Here is a 21,421-nt window from a genome sequence, read left to right as displayed (position 1 = left end):
TCAGAGGCACCGCTCAGGTCATGTGACTGACGGGTCCCCTGTAGCTGTTATAGTGGGTCATTACTTCGTATGGTTCATTTGTTGGTCGTGGACAACAAACTAGTTTTGTCTTCAGTGATATTTTTACCACGTTTTGCTCCTGTGTTTGTCGGGAGATCCTACATGTAACCACAGATACAATGTTTACATGTGAAATCAGCTGTTGGCAGCTTGTAGCATGTCAATGCTAAGTAGTGCTAGGCCTGATGTTTCCCCACAACGTGAGGACGACGTGCTGGTTCTCAGGTGTGAGCTAAGAAGTGATGACATGGACCTGTCCTTCCATCCATTGTTATTGGGAACACAAGATCTATCTCCAATTAGATGGACAAGCTAGCTATGCTAACCCAGCAACAGAGGGAATACTAGAAGGCAGAGTCGCATCATGCTATTCACAGACATGGCTAACAGAGCTAACAGCAGACACCAACGCCACATTGGAAGAGCTTCACCTGCTGTGAGCAGACAGGATCCAGGAGACAGAGACTGAACAGACTGCTGAAGAAGCTCAGTCCTGGACCCTGTGGAGGTGGAGGCTGGCTGACTGGACAATGATGGACAAGCTGTCAGCATCTATTTTCTTATGGACCTTTTTACACTTTCTATACACTTTCTTACTTTTGTTTTCTTGATTGCTGCTGTGACTCATCCCGAATTCCCCCATAGGAACAAAGAAAGTATTTTCTATTCTTTTCTATTCTTTTCTATTCTTTTCTATTCTATTCTATTCTATTCTATTCTATTCTATTCTGTTCTATTCTATTCTATTAAGTTTAAAGCTCCTGCCACTTCCAATGTGGCCACGATAGCAGATTTGCTTCAAAAATCTGTTTCAGAAAGAGACAGGTGACGTCAGGGATACTACATCCATTAATTATACAGTCTACGCTCTGTAGTTGAAGTCACCACACTTCCAGAAACCACTGTCTGCGAACACAATTCATCGCTGCATCCCCAAAGTCAGGTACAAAACAGACCATGCAAAGAGGAAACCAGATATGAACCTGATCCAGAACCACCAGAGACTTCTCTGGACCTGAGCTTGTTTAAGATGAACTGAGCAGAAGTGGAAAACCAACCTGTGGTCAGATGAATCCAAACTGTGACATTCTTTTTGGAAATCCTGGACGCTGAGACCTCGGCAGCATCTCTGCTGGTCTGGGGATTAGAGGAGTCCAATGCATGGGTGGCTTATACGTCTGTGAAGGCTCCATTAATGCTGAAAGTTACACAGAAATTAAGACCTTAGAGATATCAGAGAGAGAACAACAAACCACTTTCTGCACAGATTACAACAGTATGGCTCAGTAGTAGGATGGTCCAGGTGTTGAACTGGTCTGCTTTTCTAGGTTTGAAGTTTGGTTTTATTAGTTTGATTTATTTGCTTTTAAATTATTCTTTTACCGTTTAAAAAAATCAACTCTCTTCATTCCTTGAATTCAAAAACAGAAAATTTAATTCCAGTTCAGCATGGCATGTCCATTACCTCATCTACATCTGTGAGGAAGACTAATCGAGCACAGATTCACAGAAATCCTCTTCTTGTCTGGGAAAACTTAAGTTCCAGGAAAACCTGATTCTTCAGTGTCTGGTTTTTGGACATGATGGAAAATGGCGCTCAGCTCTCAGCTCGCTCTGCCTGGGTTAAGACGACTGCCATAGATAGAAACACTCTCAGTTTATCTTGTCACCAAAGGGATTCAAAATCTGATTCGTTTTACAAAAATTAAAAGTGTTCATAGGGTCGAAATGCTCCTCGTTTTGCTGACAGGTGGATTTGAATCAACAACCTTCACGGCAGCTCCACCCTGCTGCCTCTCATTACTCTAATCTGTTACTAATTTAGAAACTTGGGAGCAGAAATGAAATGTAATCTGATACTCGCTGACATCCGAACGTGTCTCTGCAGAGTGAAAATTGTTCTTTGAGTTTCGGCTGTCGAACGCAGGAAGCGACAGGTACACTCATGTTTTGTGTTCGATGGACGGGGAAATTGCTGGAGGGTCACATTTCACAAAGCACCATCACTGCCTTTAACATCTGATCTCTGAGTGTGTCAGTGTGTGTGTTAGTGTGTGTGTGTGTGTTCATGTCCGAGCCTGAAGACAGGAAAGGCCTTAAGAGCTTTTTGATCCCTCTGTTTGTGCTGAGCTCTCTGAAGACATGAGTGGAGTCTTTCTGCTCCGCTTTCTGTTTTATGAAGAGAACTGTAAAGAAATGATGTAACGCTAATAAAAACAGAGGCCGACAAACTGAAGAGCTCCACAAACGTCTCTGAAGCGGTCAAAAAGATGAGCGTGGGAAGTCAGACGATCTGTGTTAGCGAGGCGGTCAGGGCGCGCAGATTGATGGATTCTCGGCGCAACACCACAGATGTGCGCTGCAATTTTTCCATGAGCAAAGACAGATTTGTGGTGTGTGTGTGAAGCGGAATTTGTCCCAGATTTTCTCTCTTCTTCTTCCTCCCTCTCCGCGCTCCTCTCTTCTCTGCGGGCTGGATGGAGGGAGCTTTGATGTGGCGCTCTCTCAGTGTTGTGACCGCAGGCCCAAGAGGAACCAGATGCTCTTTGGACCGGCTTGTGGCGGCACATGTATAAATAAAAAAGAGAGAAAGAGGGAAGATGGGTGCAGGGCCACAGGGGAGCTGCCTACACGCCAGGCCGGTTTACTGTAAAGTTTCCTTCACTGGGGTGACAGTCCAGAGAAGAACCATGGAGGGAACCGAAGACTGGTATTTAAGGCTCCTTTTGTCAGAAAGAATAAAGTCACCAACATACATGGAGTTATTTTTAGGTTCAAGTCCCAAATGGCTTCAGGAATCCCCTCTTTTTTCACCGTACCAGTCATCCTTATCGTTCCGAAAACACGGTTTTAAGAGGCTTGTTTGGCTCCGTCTTCAGATGTCCTCATGAGTCCAACACGGGTGTTTTCGTACTTAAATCCAGGGCTGGAGCCAGACTCAAGTTCTCATTTGCAGGACTTCTGGCTGTATTTTGACCTGGAAGATGGAGACAAAGACTAAAACACATCCCTAACAATTTATCCTGCTGGCAGTGAGTGCTAATCATACATGCTGGTTCAAGTGCCGTCTTGTTAGCTGCAGTTTTTGCTAAGGTGCCAAAAATGGATGCTACATGTTATGCAATCTAAGGTAGATAATCATAGATGTATACAAGAGCAGTGAAACTCCTCCAAAATGTAGAGAAACACAAAGAAGATCCACAAATGTAAGAGAGATGTTATGATAATGTCGATGTACAGGAAGCCCTTGACTTACGCCATTTTGACTTTATGTTACAGAGTCACGCCGCTCTGTTCGTAACATTGACGCGTGTGAATACACACCCTCAGCATCGTCTACTTTGTTTTGAGTTGCGTCATAGTGTAGATCGTCTGTGTTTGTGCGGCGTAATTTTCTCGGTATCCTCACTTTTTTTGCATCATGGTCACAAAAAAGAAAGCAGGGTCTTCTGGCAAAGCTGGTCTAGCAAAGAGGAAAGCCATCACCATGGAAACTAAGCTGGATATCATTAAAAGGTTACATTATATATTTAGTTTATTTTAATTAAAATGTCTATTTTAAGTGTCTGTACTGTTTTCCCATGAATATGAGGTATAATAAATGTATTTGGATAGTTATACAGAAATTTAGGAGGTATTTAGGGTAAAAGTCTGACTTACGCGGAATTTCGGGTAATGACGCGTAGTAGGAACCAAACTCGTTGGTAACTTGAGGACCGCCTGTATTGTGCTATGTAACAATAAAGCTAGCCTCTAAAGTGACTCAACTGCTGGATCCAGGATGTTTGTTCACTGAATTTTTCATTAAAAGCAGGTAGGATGCTGTTTTTGTACAATTTATGAGACACCTACAGTGACCCCAGCAACTTTAAAAGTGATATGTTTCTCCAAAGTAAGAGAAGTCAAATTAGCATTCACGTACCATGTCATATGGTGAAGAAAAATGAAATGGAAAAGCTCTTAGGTAACAGGAACCTTGACTGACTTGACTTTAACTCTTGTAACTTTAGAGTTGACTCAGATTTGGTTTCTGACTATTGCCTGGTGAGCAGTATTAACATTTGATTTACATCATGAGAACAATTTATAAAACTACAAAGTATGTCAGCTCGATGCATTACAGAGAGTAAAAGCCTGGTTTGTGTTGAATTGATGGTGTAGCTGTAGGTCTGTGTGCCCCTTCTTTAACGCAGAATTATGGTGGTCAGTCTGTGTCGGACCGTTAACAAAAGCCACAACACAACACAACAGAAGTACAGCCACAACAGAAGCGAAAAAAGGTTAGTTATCCCAACAGACACAGAAAAGTTGTAAAGGTAAAGTATGATGATGGGTACTGATTGTCCTTTTTTAACTTCATCTATGATGAATAAAGCTTTGTAGGGGTCTCACCTTGTAATATCCTTCATAGTACTTATAGCAGTTAACAGAAAAATACCTCATCTTATATTAACGGTAGCATTAGAACTATACTTATCATGGCTAAAGGTTAAAAAAAAAAGGATCATTAGCTTACTTTCACAATTTTTCTGTGTCCATTAGGAAAACTGTCCTCTTAACTTTAGCTGTGCTGTGGCTTTTGCATTTGTATTGTTGCTGCATTATTTCATTTATTTTGTTGCTCTTGCAAATCAGTTGACACCTACCAGACATTGTAAGAAGCCTACCACATATCCTGATGTGCAGGGTGGGATTTAAAAAAAAACAAAACAGAAATGGCATTTATGCTTTTTTTTAAGTTAACTGAAGACTTAATTACATTTTAATGATTGAACATTTACCTTTAATGCAAATTAAAAAGACATTAAACACTTCTTTTTCTGCAACAGCCAAACCAGTGATGTGGAGATGGCCTAATTATGTGTCAGGACCATGGATATCATACCAGTATGTCGGAGGATTTAAGGCAAACAGGCAACTCAGACTGCAAACATAAAACCTAATCAATTAAGAGTTATCATCATGTGAAAATATTTCAGCTAACAAGATGAAGTTAACAGTTTGCTCTGATGTCAGACTTCATGTGGCCTCTCTGGTTTTCCTGTTGGTGCCTCATCTGTAGTGTTTCACTTTCCTTTATCTATATCTCTACAAACTTCTGAGCAGGATATGAACGTACATCTGGTCCTTTAACAGATGTGTAGAGAAGACTGTTCAGCGTGCACACATATGGGGACGTTCCCAAATTCCAGGTCGGCCCAACGGTTCAGGTCAGGTGTAAGTTAGTGCCAACAATGTATTCTATACTTGTAAGATAACTGTCATAACTGCCTGTTATTTCTCTAGGTTTTCAATCACTGATGGAGAAAGGATGTAAAAACTCAAGGTGGGGTTGAATTTACCTGGTAAAGTTGTCATAGATAGAGAAATGAGCCATGGAGACCTGGATTATTCTTAGAAGGCTCACCAGTCAGAAGGCTTGTTAGTCAGGTAATCAGACAGGCTATTACAGTCAGAATGTGGATGAATATTATTATTCGTGCTCTGTTGTATGGTATTATACTGAACAGTGGGTTACTGGACTAATGGTTTAGTACCATCCCAATGTGCAGCCAGGTCTGGGTGGTCCAGAAAAGAAAACTAAGCGTCTAAAGTAAGCAAACATTGAAGCCATAGGTTGTCACATCTTTCCCATGTTGACTTTTCCTTTGAGGACATTTCAGCAGCTGAATATCTGCTGACACAGCAGGTCTGCACCGGGCCGTGTTTGAAGGATGGTCCGTCTGACCACCGGGCCACCGTCAACCACAGCAGCATCAGCTCAGCATCAGCAGGATGACAGAACACAAGCTGAATCGAATCTGTCTCCACACGACTCTCTCTGTAACCGCTCGCACCGTACTATTACACAGACCTCATAATGGTTTTGATTTATGACCCTCAAGTGACACTGTAGAGTTTGGCAGGTGGCCCACACTGCTCCATCTTCAGCTTCCACCGCAGAAAACATAAAGGCGTGCATTTAGAGATCCCTCGGGTCTCAGGTCAGCGGGGACGTTAATGTAGCTGAGAGGACATGAGAAGCACAGAAAGCCACAGACAGTGAGATTAATCCAACCGCTCCCAAACGACGCTCCGCCGGAGAGAGAGGAAGGATTATGACAGAAAACAAAGTCAGTCTTTCCACCATCTTCCTCTCACTTTGTCATCTGATCCCGTGTTTCTCTCTGTCGCCGTCTCTCTGTGCGGCAGACGTGACATGAAGTGTTTACCCAGCACGCCAAATCACTGTTTATGCACCAAACCAAAGCAGGCCGATGAGACAGCAGGGTAACGGACGCTAGATGCTAACAACAGCGGAATAAACCGGCCGACTGTTTTGATTGGAGGGAAACCCGACCCGGGAGAAGAATAAACACAAAGAGCTGATTTTGTTTATTAAAAGACGAAGACAAACAGAGAAAGAGCGACTTGTTGAGTGACAGCGTTTGAGCTCTGCTGTCTGGGAATTTCTAAAGGTTTTTAAACAAGCTGCAGGATCAAAATCACTTTTATCACCGAGAGGGATAAACAGACCAGAGTTTTTCTTTCTGACGCTGGAGCAGAGGCGTGTTGGAAACAAAGAAATTTACAACTTACTGCTTGAAAAACATCATGAGATCACGAAGGTCCCAAATGGAATTGAGATACGAGTCACAAGCACTCGAACCTCAAACCTGTTGACTCCTGGTCTGGCTCTGCTCATTATGTTTGTTTATTGTCAAAGTCAAGGTAAATACAAACTGATTTTGACAAAGTTTGTTTTACTTTGAAGTCACTGGGTGTTTTGAGTTTGTTTCTGGTCGCAACTTCCTGTCCCACTCGAGCTTCCTAACACTGAATTAATGGGTCACAACTCCGCGTCCATCAAAAATAAGATGGCTGCGTATTACCTGTGACATGACTGCCCAGAAACAGTCATCTGAGTATTGTAGAACAACATCTTTTCATATACGCAAAAGTATGTAGAGCTTGCAACTGTGCCTGCCACGCTGCTGGAAGTATAAACCAGCATTTAAAAGGATGCACATAGGGAAGCTGTTTTGGAGAATTTAACACAGATATATACAGGACAAAGAGATGAGACTTCCTGATTCCTGTTTCCACAAGGGTCCCACAACTCATTGTAAAAAAACAAAACAAAAATACTTTAAAGTTGCTTTAAAGGTTGGGTCTGCAGGAATTTTTGTTACTCGTTAGTAAACACATATTCAAACTGGGTTCCTCCTTCTTGGCTCAGTGCCAGCAGCAGCACACACCCACAGCCTCCGACCGTAAACACACTCAATAGCTCAGCAACCACCTGTAGCATCACATTTCTACGTGGGAGAGACTCAAGAACTCAAGATACCCGGTTAGCAGAAAGCTAACTCCCATCAAAGCAAGTGTAAGTTGATCCAAGTGCCACCCTGGTTTAGTAAAAAGCTTTATCTGTTTGGCCTGTCTGTTTGTGCTACGTCCTCTATCATAGCTGCTCTGATTAGCTCCTCTCATTCGCTAATCAACACGCATAGTCACTTCCGCACTGGACGTGCTGTGATTAGCTGATGTAACCATGCTAACTTTCTACAGCCCAAGCTAAAAGCTAATTAGCCTTTAGCTCGGGCTGTATCACTCTTTAACACAGTAGCTAAACTGTTTGTGCTAATGTAGGGTGACCAAGCGTCCTCTTTTGCCCGGACATGTCCACTTTTTACGTCCTGTCCGGGGTGTCCGGGCGGATTTAATAAATTCACGAAAATGTCCGGTGTTCACTGATTTTCATAGGACCATTACGCGCGTCCGTAAATTGACCGGCGCTTGCAAACAATACTATCATGCGCATCACTTACCGAGAGGCTGCCTTGTGGGCAGGTCTGCTCTGCGCGTGCACACACACGCATAGAGAGTGAGAAGGTCAGAGAGAAGGCGAGAGAGAGAGACATAGATGGAGAGCGGAGAAGACGGGGCTGTTTATACAGCGGAGCTGTATTGCACGGAAGATGCCTAAGCGTAAGTGCAGCTTCACAGATGAACTGCAAAAAAAAAATTCCGACATACCGTCCCGATCGGGACATGTGGGAGGCGGAGTGAACCGTGTGCAAAGCTGGCACATATGTCTCAGTGTCCAACAAAGGTGCTGGAGATCTGAAAGCTCACATGGACACTGAAAAACATGACATGACAGGGCATGTTTGGCATTTCATACTGTAAAACACCACAACAGCTACAGGTCCATGGATTGCACCAGTGCCTTGCTAAAAAGACATTTCCTGACTCTGACGTTGCTAAAAAGTTTAGTAGTGCTGGCACCAATGCCCGGTACCTGGCAATCGGTAACGGTACTCAACGGTACAAATTTCCAATTTCTTTAACAATATTATATATTTTTTTTTCAATTTAACATATATATCCTTCAGTATATACCCTTGCAATGCTTTGTTCATGTCCATCATGGAAAATCGACTATTCTTTCACTTCCTCACAGTCACAAGGATGTGTTCAGGTACCCAAACGTGGTACCTTTTCATGAATCGGTACTCGGTACTTTTTTACAGAATTCGGTCGGTACCTTTTGAAGTACCTGATTCAGTACCCATCTCTAGGTGTAAAAGCCCCCCATTCTGTTGAAGTCATTCATGAAGCACTCAAAAAAAATCCAGTACTGTGGTGTTTCCACAGACGGGAGTGACCACGGGGCAGTGAAAATATTAAGAATATAAGAAGCCTGTCTGAATTTGTGCCTCGAGGCCAGTGCCGTTGTCCTCTTTTTGGAAATCAAAATATGGTCACCCTAGCTAATGTCCATTCCAACCCACAGTCAGCAGTTATTCTGCAGTGGTCTGTTCAAACTTGAGTCTATCAATAAAATGAAGAGTGAGGTTACATTAGCTCTGCTTCACTAATGCTACACATTACAGACATGTCTTAGAGCATTTGGCCGTTAGCTGCGCTAAATATAGATGGCTGTTACACTACAGAAAAACTGACAGTGTTTACTTGTCACTTTAGCCTACAGACACGTGGGAGCACGGAGCTGCCGATAGCACTACATATAGCCAACTACTACAACATTTGCTTGATGTCACGTTTCCAACCATAGCGCTACGTATCTGTACTGATAAATACCTTACTTCGGCGTGTTGTATCCAGTAAAAAGTTAACTTGAACAAAGAAAATTTATTACAATCTGATCTTCATTTAATTCCAAAACAAACACACACCTCGCTAAAAGTGATTTACGACAGTGTGTGGAGACTCTGGGCCAGAAGGTGGCGAGGGAGTGCAATTAAAACAGATCCTCCTTATAGCATCTGTAAGTTACTAAAAGTGCCTGACAGTTTTTGATTTTTTGCTTCTACAGTTAAAAAGTCATTATTTCTTGATCATTAAAGTTAAGTTATATTATAAAAACATTTTTTTCTGTAACTCTTGAAAAAAACAGTGTTGTCATTTAAGGGTTCTCCGTTAACATGGCTGCTTTAACTTGCTTGCCTTGATGGGAAAATGATGAGCTTTCTTGAAACAATTTGGGATTAAACGTTTGCTGCAGGCACATTGACTCATCCTGAATCGTGCAAAAAAAAATTTTTGATCCAGAGGCTTTGCAGAAAAATTCCAGGTAGAGTTTGGGTGGAAAACACGCCTGTTTGCTTTCACAGTTGAAAGTTAAGTGACTGTGAATCTGTGTTATATTTTTAAAGCTGGATTTGTACTTATTCCTTGGTTTTATCACTTCTGAAGCTGAATTTAGGACTTTCTCTAATGGAAAAAACATTTCCACTTGTTTTTAAATACATCAAACCCCTCTTCCCAGAATCCTCTTCTCATCCTGTTGGTGTCTTTTCTGTTTTAAAACCTCCAAGAAGGCAAACTGAGTGTTTAAATAAAAATCTCTGAGGATATAAAGCTGGAATGCTTTTGTTCCTTCGTGAGCCACAGAAAAGTCTTAGTTCCTCATCATGAGTTTGGCAAACACGGGAGGCTCCGAGTGTCCGAAGAACTCCGACTTTAAAGATGTTTTCTGGGTCACTGAAGCAGAACTGGATGCTCTCACTTACATCACGCAGCGGAGGATGAATGGAAGCAAAGACTGAAAGATTTCCACCAACAGGCACGAAGGGGAAAAATGAGGAGAGTTTAGAGCTTTGGGGAGTTAAATTACACACACATGCACTTGGAGATGCAAACAGACATGCGTGCACACACACAAACACACACACAGACAGACTTATGGGGGCGTCAGACACTGCTGAGTGGTTGCATTGTTGATGACAAGGGCCCATGAAGGAAGGACAGGCTTCCTGTCTGTGATCTTGTTGTCGTGGGGACAGCAGAGCTCAGTCAGACAGATTAGCCGGGATGCTTTGATCTTTAAGAGGGAAACCAAAGAGGATCCTTAAACTGGCACAACGTTTCCACATGAAACAAACCACGGGCATAGTTTTAGAGTTTCTCTGTCAACGACTTCAGGCTGGCTGGAAAAATCTGCATTTTAAAACTCATAAAGCGGCATGTTGCTCGTTTGGAGACATAACAGTTTATCTGAGGCAGGAAACATTTGATTGGAGGGATAAATATCAGGATGACGTACTCGTCTTAGGAACATGTTGGTGTTTGGCTTCAATCTGTTAAAACTTGGACATTAAGAGAAGTAAAAGCAGCTTTGACTACGATTAAGAAGGAAGGTCAGCTGAGCTGATGTGGCACAACTCTCTGTGAATCCTCTACAGTAGATACAAGTGTTTATGGCCATGCGTATACCTAAAGTCTGGTTTATATTGCAAGGCACCGCACTGTTGTGGCTACCTGTTGCGACAGCTCTGTCTTCTTTCTCTGTTTCTTGTAATTTTTTCATCTTTTTTTCTTCATGTGAAGTGGATCATTACTTTGTACGGCTCATTTATTGGTCATGGACACCAAACTTTTTGTGTCTTCAGTGAGATTTTTTATTACTTTTTCTCCTGTGTTTGTCTAGAGATCCTACTTGTAACCATGGCTGCATTGTTTACATGTGAAATCAGCTGTCAGCAGCCTGTAGGATGCCAATGCTAACTGGTGCAAGGCCGGATGTTTCCCCAAAACGTGAGGAGAAGGAGGTGAGGACGACGTGCTGGTTCTCAGGTGTGAGCTAATAAGTGAGGACATGGACCTGTCCTTCCATCCATCGTTATTGAGAACGTAAGATCTATCTCCAATAAGATGGACGAGCTAGCCGTGCTAACCCAGCAACAGAGAGAATACCAGAAGGCAGAGTAGCATCATGCTATTCACAGACATGGCTAACAGAGCTAACACCAGACACCAACGCCACATTGGAAGAGCTTCACCTGCTGTGAGCAGACAGGATCCAGGAGACAGAGACTGAACAGACTGCTGAAGAAGCTCAGTCCTGGACCCTGTGGAGGTGGAGGCTGGCTGACTGGACAATGATGGACAAGCTGTCAGCATCTATTTTCTTATGGACCTTTTTCACTTTCTATACACTTTCTTTCTTTCTTTCTTTCTTTCTTTTTTTTTTGATTGGTGCTGTGACTTCTGAATTTCCTTTTAGGGATAATTAAAGTATTTTCTTTTCTTTTTTATTTTATATTGGCGTAATGTGACTGCTGGCCATACTTTCCATTGGGGTAACAGCGCTGCAGGGGAGGCAAACATGCTTGAGTATGGCACCGTTCGAATGGCCAGTGTGACTGCACCCTGAGCCTGCTCCTCTATGAGCCTTTGAGGCCGACTGGCACCTGGGCACAACCTCCATTTGAGCGTAACACCTCAGAAACACCTCATCTTCATGGACCTACACTGCAGCAGTCTGACTCTTCAGAAAGAGCCAGAAGGTTTTCTGCATCCACGGGTTTTTGAGATTTTTGAGTGTTTTCGAAAATGTTCCCTATGAACACAAATTTGCACTTTATTTACAAACTCAAAAACTTTTAAATCTCTCCGTTTTTATCTGATTGGCTGTAGTTTGTAAAATTTCTTTCACTGTGTGCTGCTGACCTCTTGGCCTGGACACACTCATGAAAAAGATCTCGATTCTGCCGCCAAAATACACCAGATGTCTCCACAGTAGTTTTCTATTTAAGTCAGTGTGTGAACTCACACTGAATCTACTCTGTTGAGGTCTGGCTGTGTCTCTGCTCAGGCAGGTCTCAGCTCTCAGCATCACATACACAAGCCTCCTATTTTTGCAGGACAGGAAGCTGGACAGGAAGTCTTGAACAGGAACCACATAAAATCGCCTAGTGACTTTCAAAATAAAACAAACCAAAAACCAAATACGACTTAATCGTGGGTTGTGCCTTTGACCAAATCAAAACATCTTATTTTGATAAAGTTTCCGCTAACTAAAGCAAACGGAATTCATATTTCTGGAGGCAGGTTTGCCAGTTAATCTGTAGAAAAGTTTCATCATATCAAACAGAAGACACAGACGAACATATTTCCTCCTTCACAGCCACAGAGGAGCTTCAGCTCAGAGTAAAGATCATCACCTCGCTCCGCTCCGCTCCCGGCTGTGGCCTGATGAGAACCGTGTGTTCGACGGTGTGTGTCACAGACTTTTGTCATCTTCAGATTGTTTCAGGCTGAACGTTAACAATACGATCTGGATGCCTGTGGGCCCGTTACAGACCGGGGGAATGTGGGCTCTGTGTCCCATTAAGGCTCTGTTATAATCTTATGATTGAAAGATGGAGTGAGGCTGTGGAGGCTGGGGGGATCAGCTGCACCACATTAAAACTTAAAGCCTCACAGATCTCTCTGCTCGGGGTTTAAGGAACAGATTCCTCGGTGTCCAACTAACCAGATTTTTTCCTCTCTGCTCTGACTTGTTTGCAGAACATCAAGAGCTGAGTAAATTGAAAAAAACAATCCTCATTCCTTCAAACATCACTGCGGGGGATTTGGGGCTTTGTGTTTTGGACACTGAATATGAAGCAGAAGCAGAGGGTGTGTCCACAGGCTGTAAACTCTGAGCTCCATGTGTGAGCCGGATCAAACTGCCTTCACTAATAACTTTAATGTTCAAAATGTTGTTTAACTTGTTTTCAAAGTGTAACACGGTTCAGATTTGCCTAAAAGTATATAAACAGAGCTGTAGCACTTCAAGTGTTCATTATTCAAAGCTTTAAAATGTTTTATGATGCTCTCCAGATTACTGAAGTCATTAAGAAGTGTTTAGATACTACAACAGCTCTAGAGGGTGGAGCCAAAAGTTTAAATAAGCCAGTATCATCTGCTAAAAGTCAAAATGATGAGTTAAAAGTCCTGTTCTAAGCTTTAAAATTTTAATTATGAGATAAAAGTCAAAATTATGGGACGGTAATACTTGAAAACTGCACTGATTATTAACTGCAGAGAATCATGGACGGAACGACAGCTCTCAGACTGAAGCCAAACCATTGAGAGCTCCGCCTGGTGGCTGAATGTGGTATAAAAGTTTAAACTACAAGAAATTGAGTCAGAATCTAAGAATTAAAGGACAAATCAGTTATTAATATGTGAAAAAGTAATCAGTCTGAGATAACAGGCCATACTGATGAAAAAGAAGAACACAAACAACAATCTCCATGAGTTTCTGCTTCAAACCAACTCAAGACTCCGTTCTGTTGTGGACCGTAGGAGCCTGAGGGTCCAGATGTGTTTCCTTCAGCGTCACCATCTGAAGCGAAACCCTGAGTTAAGTCTGAGCTTCACTTTAGAGGACGCTGGTCGAGGAAAGCGCCTCAGAAGCTTCTATGAGACTTTGTTAATGTTGGGGTCAAAGTGTTGTGTGACTCCTCCAGTCTTTAAAAACCTGCAGAGGATTTGTCACACGGCCTGAAACTGTCTCATTCCTCCCCTCCTCCTCTCCAAGCCACACTCTTTCAAACACTTCATTACTAATGAGTTGTGAGGCAAAAAGATTTTCAAACATTTCCCCGACTCCATCTCTTTTTTTTTTTTTTTTCATTTTGTAGTCTGGTCCTTCTTCATACAGCATGTTTGAAACAGATGAGAGGAGCGACCGAGGGAAACGTCTGACAACATCTACACTATCTCAAACACTTACGTCATGATCTGTCCGAGAGGCAGAGGAATCAACAGAGTGTCAACGCTGAAACACGCAGATCTACAGAAGCTCATCTCCACCATGGTAATGGGAACCACAGGGAAACTTGCCCTAAAAACAAAGAAATCATACAAATGAAGTCACAATAATGAAAGTTACGAGATAAAAAGTCAAAATTATGAGATTAAATGTTAAAATTTGTTGAAACCAAGATGTTTGTTGAAACCAGGCCATTTCTGACCTGGGCCTTTTCAAATCTAGACTGAAGACATATTTATTTAGGATGGCTTTTAAAACCCAGTAGAGTGGTGACGCTTTTACTTTTTACTTTAACTCTGTTTTACTTTATTTTATTGTATTTTATTGTATTTTATTGCTCTTATTGCTTTTATTATTTTCATTTCTTTAATTGTTTTTATTTCTGTTATTGCTTTTATTTATTTTTAATTTTTTTTCTTCTTGCTCATTTTCCTCCACCTATATTAAAGCACTTTGGTTCACCGAAGGGGTTGTTGTAAAGGGCTGTATAAATGAATAAAGAACAAAAAAAACAAACAAACAAAAAAAATAAAATAATGAGAAGGCAGGTATTTTTTTATGAGATAAAAAGATGAAATTGTGAGATAAAAGATACAATTATTGGATAAAACTTTGAAATACAATATGGTTAGTCAATATTATGATAAAACAACAAAACATGACTTTGAATTCAAAATAGAGACAAGAAAGTCAAAATACTGGAAAACAACATCTAAATTATGAGATAAAAATGACAAAACATGAAGTAAAACTCAAAAAATGAGAGAGAAAAAAATTGAAAAGTGAAAATTATTTGCCAAAAAAATCACGACTTATACCTAATTATATTATTATCAAGTCAAATTTAGGAATAGTAAAAAAAAAAAAATCATGAAACAAAAGTCAAATCGTGCCACAAGTTCAACTAATGAGATTAAAAAGTCTAAATTATGAGAAAATAAGCAAAAATTATGATTTGAAATTTAAAAAACTACAAGATAAATACTCAAGATATTAATATAAAAAAGTTAAAACCCTGAAATTAAAGTCATTTTAAGCTTGAGGCCAAATTTATTGCATTAAAGTACAAAATTTGAGTCAAAAGTCAATCTCATGAGATCACGTCATAATTACTATTTGTAAAGTTGTTGCTATAAAAAAATGTAATAATTATGGGTTTATGGTCAAAGTCATGTGATAGCGATTTAAAATTAATTCTAACTATGAATTAAAAGTTTTTAAAAAAGTAATAAAGTGGAAAAAAGTCAAAATCCCTGATATAGCAATTTTTAAAAATTTAAGCCATGACTGAATGAAAAATGGAAATTTCAAGAAAACTAGCCATGATTTGGGATAAAAAAATTAAAGTTTTGTGATTGTTAGTTTTAATAGATAGAAAGAAGAAGATATGAAAAAGTATACAAACATTACTTTACCATAACTTCTTCAAAAATAAAATAATAATCTTTAATAAAGTCTGACTCATAAAGTTGAATGTGTGTTCACTTTGATCACAAATAGCTCATCTGACTCAGCTTCTTGAAGAAAACAACAACATAAAAAATCTTGTTATGGTTATTTTTGTTGCACAAAAACAAAAGAAAAATCCCCTCAGACTCGTCTCACAGTCACCTCCGTCCTCAGAGGAATCCTGAAACGAGTGTGTGACAGTAAATCAATTTCTGCTGCTTTATTCCTCAACCCACGCTCCGTGTTTACCCTTTAATTTAAGAGGCCCTTTCTAACATGTGGATAAAGACATATCTGTTCAGTGTTAATACTCCCCCTCCTCCTCCTCCTCGCTCTTCATCCCTTGTTTTGTTGCGTGCGGTTGCACATTCTGTGACACATATGTTACTGGAAAAAGCAAAGTCATTCATCATTTTTCAGCATTTGGTTCCTATTTAATAAATGCATATCAGATTTATGTTGAGGACAAATGAGTCTCTGACTGGGAGTGTGACTCCAGGGCTGAGCTCCTTTTGATTAGCATGCGTGCTTCTTAAATTAAAAACACAAAGCTCTATTGTCTCCACACAGAGTTCCTGATAGTATTCATCTGTTATTCTTTCTCCCCAGATTCATTTGTAATCGTGTTTTCTTATTACGACACGGCCTTGACTCGTTACAGCGATCTGCTGCTCTTGAACTATCACTGCCAAGAATCGCATAGGGACAAGTTTTGAAATGAGGATTTCTCTGAAAGTCAAATTAAAGTAAGAAGGCACAATGTTGGATGCTCAGACTGAGCATGTGCAGATTTCCAAACATTCATGTATTTATATTATTTCAGAAATCCATGAATCTGATCAATTCTAAAAAATGCACAAGATCTTTACCACACTTGTTGAAATAATGACATCATAGCATAAAGATCTCAGGTTCATGACTTGTTGGGGCCTCAAACACCAAGGTCTGTTCATAGCCCTGCTCCTCACAGGCCTCCACAGAGCTGGCCAATCAGAGGGAAAGGGGGTTGTAGACCCTTAAAGAGACAGCAGCTAAAATTAGGGAGGCGGCAGGGTTGAGGGCATCAGTCCTTTTTACAACCTCTGTTCAGGACCCTTAGCTAAATCCCTTATGACATCATCAGCTGTGTGGTTTCCATGGTGATGTGTATTTTCCTTTCATTTTAAAGGGCCAATTTTTTGGGGGAAAATGTTGAATATTTTAATAAGTACTGGGGTAGGAAATTTGAATAGTAAACTCACAATTCTCCTGATTTACCTTGGAACCCCTTATGACATCATCAGCTGTGTGGTTTCCATGGTGATGGGGAGCTAAACTGTGGCACCAATCCTACTTATAACGTTTGTTCTGAACCCTCACCTGAACCCCTTATGACATCATCAGCTGTGTGGTTTAAATTCTGGTGACATGCACCGTTTGGAACCCTAGAGTAAATTCCGTATGACACCATAGGTTGTTTGGAACTATGACATCATCACCTGAGTGGTTTCCATGGTGATGGATAATTTCCTATTCATTTTAACAGGCCAAAAAGTTTTTGAAAAAGTTTGATATTTCAAAAAAGTATTAGGGTTAGAAATGTGAAAAGTAGAGGCGCTCTTCTCTTGTGCATTTTGAACATTTTACAAATTAATCTGCGAAAATCAGTGATGATTTGTTGGAGGAGCAACAAGCCAAAAGATGTATGAAGAGTGAAGAAACTCACACAGAGGGTGAATTAAGTTTTTTTTTTTTTAAAGAATAAAAATTTAATAAATCGTTATTTAAAACTACTTCAGGGGCCCAAGAGAGACAGAATAAGAAATAATACCTCCTCTTTAAGGTAAACATCAATGTAGACACACAGATCTGTCGCCTGTCCAAACCTTTGCTGCTTACTTTAATTTCATGAGAAAAGTGTCCTTAAAGAAGATTAGAGGATTATGAAATAAAGTCTAACAGCCTCAGACTGACTTATACAAGTTATTTCATTAGTTAGTTAAATTACTGTCACATTTTTCATTTTGTCCTGTGAGAGGGGATTTTTTCTGCTCACACTGATTAGTTTAAATGGAAGAGTTTTATTTTGACATCACTGGCTTTCCCTGAGCAAATGATTTTACACTACCCTAAGTAACCTCCATATGCACACATCAAACATACTTTGAGGACTGTGCAGTAAAATCTATCTGTGGTATTCATTATCGATGTTAAATCTCTGGTTAATTCACAGATCGCAGCGTTGGGGCCAAAACGTGCATAACTCAAGGCTGTTACATTTGGCTTTTCAAGGCCAGATCAGATACTGAGTGACAGAGCAATCTGTTGGAGCTCAAGAGCAAACTTTCAGCATTCCTCACCCTGGAGGGGGACCACCCAAAAAGACCCCCACCCTGACTCTTTTCCCCCCTTTTCAGTCCCACCCCACCCCTCTGTGTCAGGTTACAAGGCAAACCCGATCTACAAAAGAAAATGTCTCAAAAAAAAAAGAGAGAACTTGGACTTCAAAAGGCGACTAATCTGAAGTAGCCTGAGTTAATCGTGTGCATCTGTTCCACAGAGCTAATACTTCAGACCCACAGAGGCCCTGAACTGGACGCAGCAGTGGAGCCGGGGTGATAACATACAACGCTCAAAATGAGCTGGGCCCAGGGAACCATAGACCGGCCAAACTGAAACACAAGCAAGTGTTTGTGTCTTATTTCACCAAAAAGGGTGTATTAGACTTAATATGACCCACATTCACTGGAAAAGTCCAGAAAAATGACTTTTATCAAGATATCAAAAGACATAAATGATGCCTGAATTGGTTGTAAACAGTAAAGAAATCTGCCAATAGAATAAGTTTCTTAGAGTAAAAATAAAAATGATGTCTGAATTAAAATTGCACATTTTGTACCCCATTTGCAGATTCTTCTCAGGTATCATTTTTTGTTTTTAAATATCTTGAAATAAGACATTTGAGGCTCATAGTTTCTGCAGAATGATGTTCGGTTGTTGCATCGAGGATGAAAAATCCCGAATTAAGTCAGATTGTTTGATCAAATATTAAACCTATTGCTATTTCCCCTCAGTTTTCTGTATTCAAATTGCACTTTCTCTAAATGTTTGGTAATATTAATTTCTTTTTCAAACTAAAAGCTGCAAAACCTTCATTATCAACACATCACATTAAATAAATCATGCTACTGCAAATTATTCTGTCAGCTAATTGTATTTAATATATTAGTCACAACTTTCTATTCAGAAAACCGTTTTGTCAGGAAGGCCTTTGGTCAGAAAGTATGTTATTTAGAAGTCCAAAAAGTTGGAAGGCAGTCAGCAGTCACATTTGTCAGAAGGCTCTGTACTTAGCAGGGCAAAAGTCAGAAGGCCTGTATGTCAGTGCGCCTATAAGTCAGAAGGTAGTCAGAAGGCCTATTATTAAGAAAACCCTTTAGTCAACAGGCCTGTCAGTCAGAATATCCATAAGTCAGAAGGCCCAGTTTTCACAAGGTCCATTCGTCAGAAGGCCTGTTAGTCAGAAGGCCGGTTGGCTATAAGGCCTGTTAGAAGGCCAAAAAGTTAGAAGGCCCATTTGTCAGAAGACCCTGTACTTGGCAGGCCCATCAGTCCAAAGGCCTGTTAGCCAGTGAGCCTATGAGTCAGAAGGTAGTCAGAAGGCCCATTATTAAGAATACCCTTTAGTCAACAGGCCTGTCAGTCAGAATATGCATAGGTCAGAAGGCCCAGTATTCACAAGGTCCATTCGCTAGAAAGCCTGTTAGTCAGAAGGCCCATTTTTCAGAGGACCCTTAGCAGGCCTGTTAGACCAAAGGCTTGTGAGTCAGTGGGCCAATAAGTCAAAAGGCATCCAGAAAGCCCATTATTAGGAATACCCTTCAGTCAACAGGCCTTTTGGTCAAAATATCCATAAGTCAGAAAGCCCAGTAGTCAGAAGGTCTGTTAGTCAGAAGGCCTGTCAGTTCAAAGGCCCATTAGTCAGTGGGCCTATAAGTCAAAAGGCATCCAGAAAGCCCATTATTAGGAATACCCTTCAGTCAACAGGCCTTTAGGTCAAAATATCCATAAGTCAGAGGGCATATCCCAGTAGTCACAAGGTCAATAAGTCAGAAGGCCTGTTAGTCAGAAGGCAGCCAGAAAGTCCATTATCAAGAATACTCTTCAGTATACAGGCCTGTTGGTCAGAATATCCATAAGTCAGAGGGCCCAGTAGTCAGAAAGCCCAGTAGGCAGAAGGCCTGTTAGTCAAAAGGCCAGAAAGTTGGCATTCAGCAGGCCCATTTGTCACAAGACCCTGTACTTAGCAGGCCCATTAGTCCAAAGGCCTGTTAGTCAGGGCCTATAAGTCAGAAGGCAGCCAGAAAGTCCATTATCAAGAATACTCTTCAGTATACAGGCCTGTTGGTCAGAATATCCATAAGTCAGAAGGCCCAGTATTCACAAGGCCAGTAAGTCAGAAGGCCTGTTAGTCAGAGGGCCTGTTAGTCAAAAGGCCCATTTGTCAGGAGGCCCTGTACTTAGCAGGCCAGTCAGTTCAAAGGCCCATTAGTCAGTGGGCCTTTAAGTCAGAAGGCAGACAGAAAGTCCATTATTAAGAATACCCTTCAGTCAACAGGCCTGTTAGCCAAGATATCCACAAGTTAGAAGGCCCAGTAGTCAGAGGGTGTCTTAGTCAAAGGGCCTGTTAGCTAAAAAGCCTGTCAGTTAAGAGGAACATCACTCAGAAAATTATTTCAGAATATCGACTTAGTTAAAACAAACTTTCTGACTAACTGGGCTTTTGGCTAACAGGCCTTGAAAACACATTTCAGGTTCAGCACCTAATGGAACAAACCACTACTACTCCAATATTAAGGTCATTTTAATGTGGGTTATTATCACAAAACCTCAATATTTTTGAAACAATAAACAGAAAATCTTCATCATTCATCATCTTCTCTATTGCTGAGTCATTTTTAACTTAAATTTATTTGATTGCAACCAAATAAAAATGACCTTTTCTCCTCAAAATCCACAGAATCAAACATCCAGTTTGTCTCATGAAACTTCCGATTTACCTTCATGAAGACCAAGCTGTGTTCTGAGATCCTGCAGCATGACTTCACTGAAAGCTACTCTGAATCACCTGCAGCTCACAGGTGAATGAAGGGAGTTTGTGCACAATGCATTCTGGGAGGCTAGGCAAGGCTAGTTTGTTTTGCATGTTGCATAATGTTTTTATCTTGTAAAATAACAGTGTTGAGTTTGAAATTATGAAGAAGACACTGCAGGAGCTTTGGTGTCTGTTAGACTCTGTGAACTTTGACCTCTTGAACCCTTAAGTTTCTATAAACTCATGTTGTGAAGCCAAGCATTGTTCAAACCCCTAGAAGTAAAGTTTGTGTTCCTGCGGGGATCTCAGATATCCCAAAGATACCAAAAATGTCAGCCTAAATTACAGGATGTGTGCATAAAATGATGCACAAGCCATAAAAACGCTCAGCAGACAGCACAGAGCGGATTTTCTTTTTCTGTGACGCTCATTATCAGTTTGGAAACATACCTTAAAATATGTCCTGCATCTCCGCTCCTCTCTGCAACACTTGACATGATGCACAGGAGCCAGACTTCACATGCAGCGACATCAGATTTCCTTCTGGTCGGGGGGTAATGACAGACCCCCGACCAAACTGTCTGCATTCCTCCCTGTGGGAAAGAAGCAGAAAACACACTGACGATCTCATTTCATCCTCTGCACCACCTTCACCGAGCAGATAGCAACTCAAGTGCAACTCCAGCAACATGTGGCCTGCCCTTGAAGGCTACCCAAAACCACATGTGTTAATTCCCCGTCCCCTCACACACACACGCGCACACACACACAAACACATACATATACAT

At 41.0% G+C, this 21,421-nt stretch overlaps 1 protein-coding gene across 2 annotated transcripts in view; it reads right to left on the bottom strand.

The window, feature by feature from the left end:
* LOC141803807 (protein APCDD1) overlaps positions 1 to 21,194 on the bottom strand; it is a 59,259-nt gene extending 38,065 nt beyond the window's left edge. The window contains exons 1-2 of one of the 2 annotated variants that reach the window (XM_074687812.1): positions 21,084 to 21,194; positions 14,072 to 14,182 (exon numbers count right to left, since the gene is read on the bottom strand). The gene's annotated coding sequence lies outside the window, so the exon portion shown is untranslated. Of the gene's footprint in view, positions 1 to 14,071; positions 14,183 to 20,598; positions 20,665 to 21,083 lie in introns of those variants that run through there. The other variant, XM_074687811.1, reaches the window with a different exon arrangement.
* Positions 21,195 to 21,421: the final 227 nt, after the last annotated feature.

Source organism: Halichoeres trimaculatus, unplaced genomic scaffold (assembly GCF_033239565.1).
Source record: "Halichoeres trimaculatus isolate MK-OKI-2021-1 unplaced genomic scaffold, fHalTri1.1 fHalTri1_scaffold_15, whole genome shotgun sequence".
NCBI lineage: Eukaryota > Metazoa > Chordata > Actinopteri > Labriformes > Labridae > Halichoeres > Halichoeres trimaculatus.
This window is presented reverse-complemented; position numbering and strand designations above follow the sequence as displayed.